This window comes from Cygnus olor, chromosome 4, assembly GCF_009769625.2.
Source record: "Cygnus olor isolate bCygOlo1 chromosome 4, bCygOlo1.pri.v2, whole genome shotgun sequence".
In the NCBI taxonomy this organism is placed as follows: Eukaryota; Metazoa; Chordata; class Aves; order Anseriformes; family Anatidae; genus Cygnus; species Cygnus olor.
This window is the reverse complement of record NC_049172.1, coordinates 2,990,384-2,998,376: the sequence shown is the minus strand read 5'-3', so window position 1 is coordinate 2,998,376 and position 7,993 is coordinate 2,990,384. Positions and strand designations below refer to the sequence as shown.

Here is a 7,993-nt window from a genome sequence, read left to right as displayed (position 1 = left end):
CTGTGCGCTTCACCCGCAACAGAGGATGCAACAAGTGTAGTTTTCTTAAAGGGCAGAGTGGCATTTCTGTCAATTTAAAAAGAAGTTACCTTTTTTTTTTTTATTATTTTTGAGGTGAAGTGTCATCAGTCATGTATGGTGCCCCTGCCTGATGGGGAGTAGTTGTGTGTTTACCCATATGCACAAAGTTTAGAAGAAAAGTCATAACTCAACTAGCCAAATATTTGAAGGGTGTACCCATTTTGGATGTCCTGCACATAAATGTGCTCATGTTTCACAGACTGTTCTGTGCTCTCCTTGTGTTTTTTTCCTGCCCTTGCAGAAGGAGGACAATAGTTAGGCAAACTGCTCTGTGGCATGCCAAGCCCTGTAGGCACATGTGTGAGGTGAGCTTGTTCACATAGCTGGGCAGCCTCTGAAGAGGTGAGTCAGTAGGAAAAAACACGTTCAGCCACTGATCTACAGAATTATTACATTTGGCCCTAAGTGCTTTTTAATTTGATTTGTTCTGTATTTCCTAAGCCTTTTCATATGTTGGATATCCCTATGGGAAGAGAAGTCTTCATTTGCTGGCTCTGGCAAAGTTACAGTAAAGGCTTAACCTACTAAACCTGTATAAGACAACTGTTAGATAATGAGATTTTTGAAATTAGTGGTGTGTTCTCTCTCTCTCTCTATATATACATATATACATATATATATATATATATATTTAATTTTATGAGTATTTGAATTCATTGCTATTGGAGACCAGATCCTGACTTCTTTTCTCATTCTGCAGAAACCTGGCAGGTAGACTTCTGTTGCCTCACACTGAGGGAATAATGGCTGTATGTTATTGAGGGAATGCAGCTTTCTCTTCCAAACATCTGCATCTTGGCTGTGCTATTTCCCAAGCATGCCAGTTTGCATCCTTCTCGCCTCTAGAAGTTGCCCTGGTTATTACCATTGGCATGCACAGTCTTACTGGAAGCGTGATTAGCTTTCATGTGCCACTTTTGAGATGGATGTGTAAGATTAAAAAAAAGAACACGTTTTTTATCTTGATGTTGTATGTATTAATGCCTAAATCACCAAGGGTTCAGCAGAGGTTTTAAACTAGTAACTCGCTTGTAGTAAAACTAAGGGAAAACTAAATACGCGGTTTCCAAGCATTCAGTAGCACCATTTTCATATGGGTCACGCTGCTGGGGCATTGTTTATTTCAATGCTTTTGTGTATTTGCTACATATAACTGTGCTATTTACTATTTTCCTTGAGAATTACAGAAATTGAATGTTTAACTAGCTACTCTTAAAAAAAAAAAGTGATTGACAACTTGGGTGCTAAGTCTCAGGCAGCAATTTGAAGGACTGTTCTCCATCACAGAGGCAGAAACAAACAAGATGCTTGGCTGAGGGAGCCTTAAAAACAAAAGTTGTAATGTCAGCTATTCAGCTTTGTGTTTTGAGTGGCTGTGGCTGTCTATTTGTTCCATTTACCCCACGCATTAGGATAGTGTCAGTGGTTGCTTATGTAAACGTGTCCAGAGGACAAACTTTATTTAACTGAAGATGCTTCCAGTAATCATCTGGTTTTCTTGGAAGTGCCTGTCTGGCTGTTTTGATAGGCTGGCTCTTAAACAGTTTATCAGATAAATCAAACCCGTTTTTGGAAAATGCCTGTGTAGGCCATACCTCTCCCCTCTCGGTCAGAATAAGAGCAGAGAATCTTATCAAAGCATGTTCATCCTGAAATATTCAATATTGGGAAAGAGTAAATAGCAAGTTTCTGACAGGGAATTAGCAGCAACTAGAGAGGTTTTCAGCAAAAGAGGTAGGAGAGGCTGGAGCCTAATCTGTAACTCTTGACCATAGTCTAATGGGAATCTACTTGGGAACAAGGGTCTCCAGATACACTTGCTGTGGGAAACCATCTTCTTGGAATTGGCTCTGTATTAGACACAACAATTCATTTCAGACTTTTTTTTGCTGTTGCTTGTATTTTGTTTGTTTTTGTTTTTCCATGTATGTATTCTCCTAAGACTTGAGATGAACTCTTGTTGTAGCCTGAATATAATTCAGGCAGCTTTTAGAACAATTCTGGTGGCTACAAAGCTATGTATTTCTTCCTCTTGGTTCCTTTTAATGGCTTAGTGGTTCAGATTGTGAAGTACTTTCTGTTGGGGCACAGCCTTGTGAGTCGTGCCAGGTTAAGATGCTGACGTGTTCAGACAGCCCTGTTTGTCAAAATGATGTGTTCTTTCCAACTAATATTAAGATAAACCTGAATTTTGTGAGCACCATGATAGGAAACCCAAATTGTGAGACTTGGGATTTAGAGGAAATCAGCATGCTTACATTCTGCAGAAACTCCTGTTTGCAAAGTCAGACCTTTTGCCAAGCTGGTGTCAGGGTCAGGTAGGTGACTATTTTGAACCTAGGATAGTCATGCCTACAAAAACATTCAAAATTTTTATTTTCTTTTTTGGCACTGCCATGGAGAACTGAGACTTCGCAATGCAGAAAGCATCTGGTTTTCATTGTTTTCCAGAATGACGCTTTTGGTGGGACTGGCTGTTAGTCTGGTCACTGACATGAGATAGAAATCTAGGACTTGGAGTGCATGCTGAACAGTTTTCGTGGTATTTGTCACAAGTCTTATACTTGTCCAAAACTTACAAAACTCTTTTGTAAAATAAAGTCACTGGTAAACTTCTAAAATAAATATTTTTTCCAGCTTTTCTGCACAATCATGTGTGTTAAGAGGTTACTTGAAAACATTAATGAAAGCTGTGCTACTTAGGAGCCAGCTGTAAAAAAAAAAAAAAAAAAAGTGCATTTAACTTGGAGCACTAGCAAGAACCATGAGAAGGTAACTTTGGGACAGGGAAGTTGGGGAAGACCCCTTCTATTTGAATTAAAAGAAAGAGAACGGAGAGAGCAGGGGAGAACAAAACTGTTTGGGAGTGGGGACAAAGGAGAGGGAAGACGATAAAAGACATCAAGGAAACTGGAGATGATAGCAAAACACTTTCAGCTGTGTCCAAAAGTCTTACAAATTGCCAACCCAAAACATTTCTTAGCATATTTTAAATACTTATTTTATAAAACATACATGAAAACATAATTATGTGGAAGTAATGCTTTCTTAAAGAACAAGATCTTACTGAACAAGATCTTTGCAGCACATCTGATTTTCAGGGTGTTTTTTATATTAAATGGCACAGTAACTAAACATACAAGTGTTGTTTCCCTTCAGCTGTTATTCTGGAGTAGATCTGGCTTTCTTGTTCATCCTTTGAAATCTGCACTCCAATAGATACCGGAACATGAACCTTGTAGATTCTGGAAAAAAAGCATAAGTATAGGTTTGTTGGGAACTTTGATTTTAAGCTTGTCTTCTGTACCTCCAAATTACAAATAGGATGGTTCAGGAGAAAGTCAGAATTAGAACTATGCGGAAGCTGTGAATTTGTAGCCCTTATTTATTTCCTTAGTATAAATAGCACGCGTGTTCAGTCTTTGCTTAATGCAAATCTCCTGGCTTGGAATACAAAAGTAAAATCAGATGTGTGAAATGTTTGCTGATACAGAAAGCATTTCCCCAGAGATATGCCAAGCTGGTTCCATTTGACTGCTTGTTCTTCCTCCCAGGTTCCTGCACTGCCCCACAATTGCCCTTGTACCCATCTGTGGCTGCAGCCACACCGCTTCACCTTGGAGCATTTGGGAGTCAGCGGTGACGTTCGTTCTCATCAGCGTACTTGGGTGTGCCTTGAAGAGCCACTTGAGTGAGTTTGTTCCTACAGAGCCCTGCACACATTCTCATTTTTTGTTTCAGTTCCTCAAACAATTACAGCCCAACAGTACGTAGCGGAAAATCCGAGATTTATTGTGGAGCCTGAGTTCCTATTTTCACAGAGCAGGAGCTTTCTTTTAATGGTATTCAGCAAGATCCTTTTCTCACAAGAACTGTGCCAGAAGATGGCATTGCTGTACACAGCGCACTCATCTCCATTGCAACAAGTCATTAAGAGGAGTGGAAAAACTGCAGCTTGAAAGTCCATTAGGCTGACAGGAAACAAATTTGCCTTCATATCACACAGCAAGGACAGTTCCGTTAAGATATATAATGTGCCGAGGAGTTGTTGTTTGTTGTTTAACAAGAAGCTTGTGTTTAAAAGTACAGATTAGTCCGTGGGCTGAGTGAGTGTACCTCAATACTGAGAACTCTTTCAAATGGAAATAGAAGACACTCATTAAAACCTCCTCCTGCTCACAACACCTCCTGCCAGCATCTCACTCCTTGGCTTCAGAATCCGCTTGTTTTCCTCAAAACACTGTCTCCTAACCATCCATTAGGCGCAATGGAAAAAGTATTTAATAAATTCTTTTTCTAAGGTATAGCCACAATAGCAAGTAGCTCTCGGTACACTCCAAGGGCTTCATCAGTGAGTTGAATCTCAAAAGACAGTAAGCGGTCCTCTGAGATAGGTGAAAGTTCGGGGAAAAGCTGTACCAAACTCAAAGAAATGTTTTGTATTCTTTTTTCCCAACTTTGTACTTGATCGAAAATTCTGTTATTCTAGAGGGAGCACTGTAGCTCTGACTTCCCGAATCTGTAGGATGAATTGCTGTGATCACAGTTGGATTGTAGCTTTTCTTGGAAAAAGACAAAATCTCAGTTTTGCTGGCTATCTTGAAGTGGGTGCAGTCCACAGGGAGCTCTGTTTGTTATGACTACACTGCGGTCGTGGCTGGGCATGCTGATGGAAGCTACCTTGCTGTGTTTCCAGCTCCTTCGGGACCTCAAGGATTTGTCTGAAAGCTGCTTGTTGCTATCGTGAGCTCTGGAAAATCATTAGGTTGGCTCATGCTGGTGGCTGAACTATATGAACCGCCTCCTTCAATTATATGCCAAACACTAAGCAGAGATGCACAGAAATTCAATTAGAAGGACATAATGCTGGAAATTAACAAATACCAGAGAACTTCCTCTTGCCTTCACTGTAAATGAAGTTAAATTCCTTTACCAGTAAGGCTTTGAGGGGTAGGAGAGGGAAGACAAATAACAGTGAACAAAAATAGAGTATAGAACAATTCTTACCAAGTTACCTCCTCAGCCAGAAAAATGAGTGCCTCGCATCCTCCACTTGTTAACTTGGCCACGTTTTGTTCCTTGATCTTCCTCCCTGCAGGAGGCTGGAAGAGGAAGCCAAGGACTGAAGAGCCGTTCTTCTCCTCTGCTTTTCCCATTATGTGAAGGGAGTTGCTCTGTGGGATCTGGCTTGGAGTTAGTGATGGACAGGTGTGGCAGTAGGAAATGTGATTTTTTTCAGTGGGCTAGGATCCAAATGTGTGGGTAGATCTTACCTTGATCTTTCCACAGGTAGAGACTCCTCTGGGAACAAGAAGGATCTGCTTTTAATTTAAAACTTCCGATTGCTCTCTTTAACAGCAGCTCTTGTTGCTGTTGCCTTGGTGAAATAACTGTCACAAAAATGGAACTTAAAAAAATAAAAAAAGAAAACAAAACCCAACAAAACAATAAACTTGCCTTTCAAATACCCGAGGCTCTGATCTACAGTAATTCACAGCTGTTATGTAGGCATAGGCTAATGTGCATTTGGCAAGTGTTTTTTATGGTCTCTGTGGCTGGTTCTGCCAGGAAGGTGAAAATTGTCCTTCATTTAGTGGTTTGGAAGGTGGTGCATGAGGGGCTCTTCTCAGCGCTGGCCTTCGGTAGCTTCTTTCTGAAGGGGCTAGTGGTGGAGAGGAATTCTTTACTTCACTAGTTTGTTACCAGGCAGGAGAAAACTCTCACTTCTGCGGGGAAATCCTTGAAGGAATTTCCTTGAATCCAGCAGGAGGAAACTGCTCCTTGCTGTTGGCAGGTTCCTTTGGCCACTTCTTCTCATTCGTGCTGTTGAGATGTAAGAGAGGTTGCAAGTCCATGATGGAAAAGACATTCTAAAGTCTGTGGATACTCACATCCCTCTCAAAACTCTCTTTTGGGTAGTAACCTGCTATTTTATCTTTTAATAACTTGTTATGGGGCTGAGTTGTAGATTACCGGCCTCAGAAGCACCATGGCTGCTTGAGCTCGTAGGCCTGATGGGTTCTCCCAGTGGCATGGGAGCAGGCAGAGGGCGACCACGTTGCTCAAGTGTCATTGAGCAAAGCGTGGAGGAACCACTGTGACCAGTGAAGTGGCTTGCTTCCTTTCTGCCAGACAGAAGGGCTCGGACTGCTTTGGCACCCAGTGCAGTCCACTAGAAACCATTAAAACATTGCTGCGCTCCCCATCCTTCCCGGAGTCCCCACGAGTGTATCTGTATTTACTTATATGGCTGTGCTGGGCCTGCTCCAGCTTCTTTTACACTTGGGATTTGTTCCTGTTGAACTCCGGAAGGAGTCGGATGTGCAAGGGGTGCAGCATTATGCTGGACTCGTTATGCACTCAGAGCTAAAAGCATTATTGATTTCATTTGCTATGAATGAAACAATTTAGATTTATCTGGAAAAAAGAAGGAAGGAGGAATGGGGGTGGGTGGGGATAACAACAAATGAATGTTTCATGCCGTGCCTTTCAATGCAGCAATTTCCTAGTTTGCTTTATTCCTGGCTTCCTTCGAATGGCACTCGGTGCATGCTCTGTGCTGCAGGACTCGGAGCACCCGGCCTTGCCGAGCTGTGCAAAGTACCGCCAAACCCTTTGGTCTCAGGTGGGGATGTGAGGCATGGCACGGCAGTGGTGTGGGCACGGCGCAGCTTGGGGGCACGTATAGGAAGAGATCTATATTTATACAAAAAAGCATGGATTCGGCCAGACTTTACCCTACTTACGGATTTAATGGGAGGAGCACTTAGCACTGTTAAAGCTTTCTCAGAATTGCTTCCAGATAGCACAGACTAGATATCGGAAACCAGAGCTAATGTATACAGCATCCCAGAGCAATTTCTTGCTATTTTGGCATTTCTTGCTACTTCCTGTTCTCTTTAACCCTTTCCCTAGTGCAATTTCAATAGCACATCAAAGCCTACTTTCTGATGCATGGGCCAATATTTTCTCACGAAAACTATCAAGCTGTACCTGGCTATAATGGTTCGGGCTTCCAGAACCTTGTGCCTGGACAACAGTGTCCCCTTTGGGACTACGACAGGGTGTTAGGTGCTTAGTACAGATGTTTTTACCTCAGCTATCTCTGGTAGCCCTCAGCGTTGGGTTCTGTGACCACAGGGAGGGAGCAGGAAGGCTGTGCTCACACTACCCTCGGTGCCTCCTTTTCTGAAGGGCAGGTGTATGAGAAGCCGGTAAGTAACGGTGTTTTCTGCCCCCCTTTGGGAAATAAACCCCGGTGCCGCTGACCTGGAGCACCCCTTTCCTCTCAGAAGCCACCATTCCCCCCCCAACCTGCTTCGCCCTCCGCCGTGGCAGCCTCCTGGTGACTTTGGCTCTGAGCAGGGGGGCCCGGCGGCTGCCTGCCGTCGCGGGGCGCGGCCATTTGGGGCGCGGCCGTTCGGGGCGCGGCCATTTTGGGGCTGCTCCGCCCCGGGCGGGTCGGGGCGGCCCTAGCGGCCCCCCCCCCGCCCCACTCCTTGCGGCAGCCCCAGCCCCGAGCTGCCCGGGAGGAGCCGCCGGAGCCCGTGAATCCCCGCCGCCCGTTGTCGATTTCAGGCTGTCTCCGCTTTCTTTCCCTGCCATCGCCCGAGTGGAGCCAGCCCCGCCGATGTGAGGGCTCCGTGAGGGGTGACGGGGGTCGGGGGGTGCGCGGCTCCTGGGGGTGGCGGCTGCTGGAAATACGCACGGCTCGTCCGCTGCTTTGCGTAAGGGTGTGTGTGTGTGAGGGGGGGGATCGTCTGCGATGTCAATCCATCCTCCCTGGTTTTGCCTCAGCTATGCATAACTAGCTAGCTGATGCGTGTATTATTTTTTTTCCCTTTGTGGTACCGGGTTGAAGAGGGAGAAGACACCCCGAGGGCATGCTTAAACTGCAAGGAGCCTTTGGTGG

The 7,993-nt window shown here is 44.3% G+C and overlaps 1 long non-coding RNA gene across 4 annotated transcripts; it reads right to left on the bottom strand.

Moving 5' to 3' along the window:
- Positions 1–3,193: 3,193 nt before the first annotated feature.
- LOC121069025 lies at positions 3,194–7,492 on the bottom strand. 4 transcript variants are annotated; one of them, XR_005819202.1, is made up of 3 exons: positions 7,176–7,492; positions 5,089–5,904; positions 3,194–3,326 (listed from the first exon to the last, which is right to left on the bottom strand). It is a non-coding gene; the product is annotated as an uncharacterized LOC121069025 (long non-coding RNA). The 4 variants fall into 4 exon arrangements; XR_005819203.1 differs by having other exon boundaries at positions 3,194–4,905; positions 7,176–7,275; XR_005819204.1 differs by having other exon boundaries at positions 3,194–5,183; positions 5,355–5,904; positions 7,176–7,275.
- Positions 7,493–7,993: the final 501 nt, after the last annotated feature.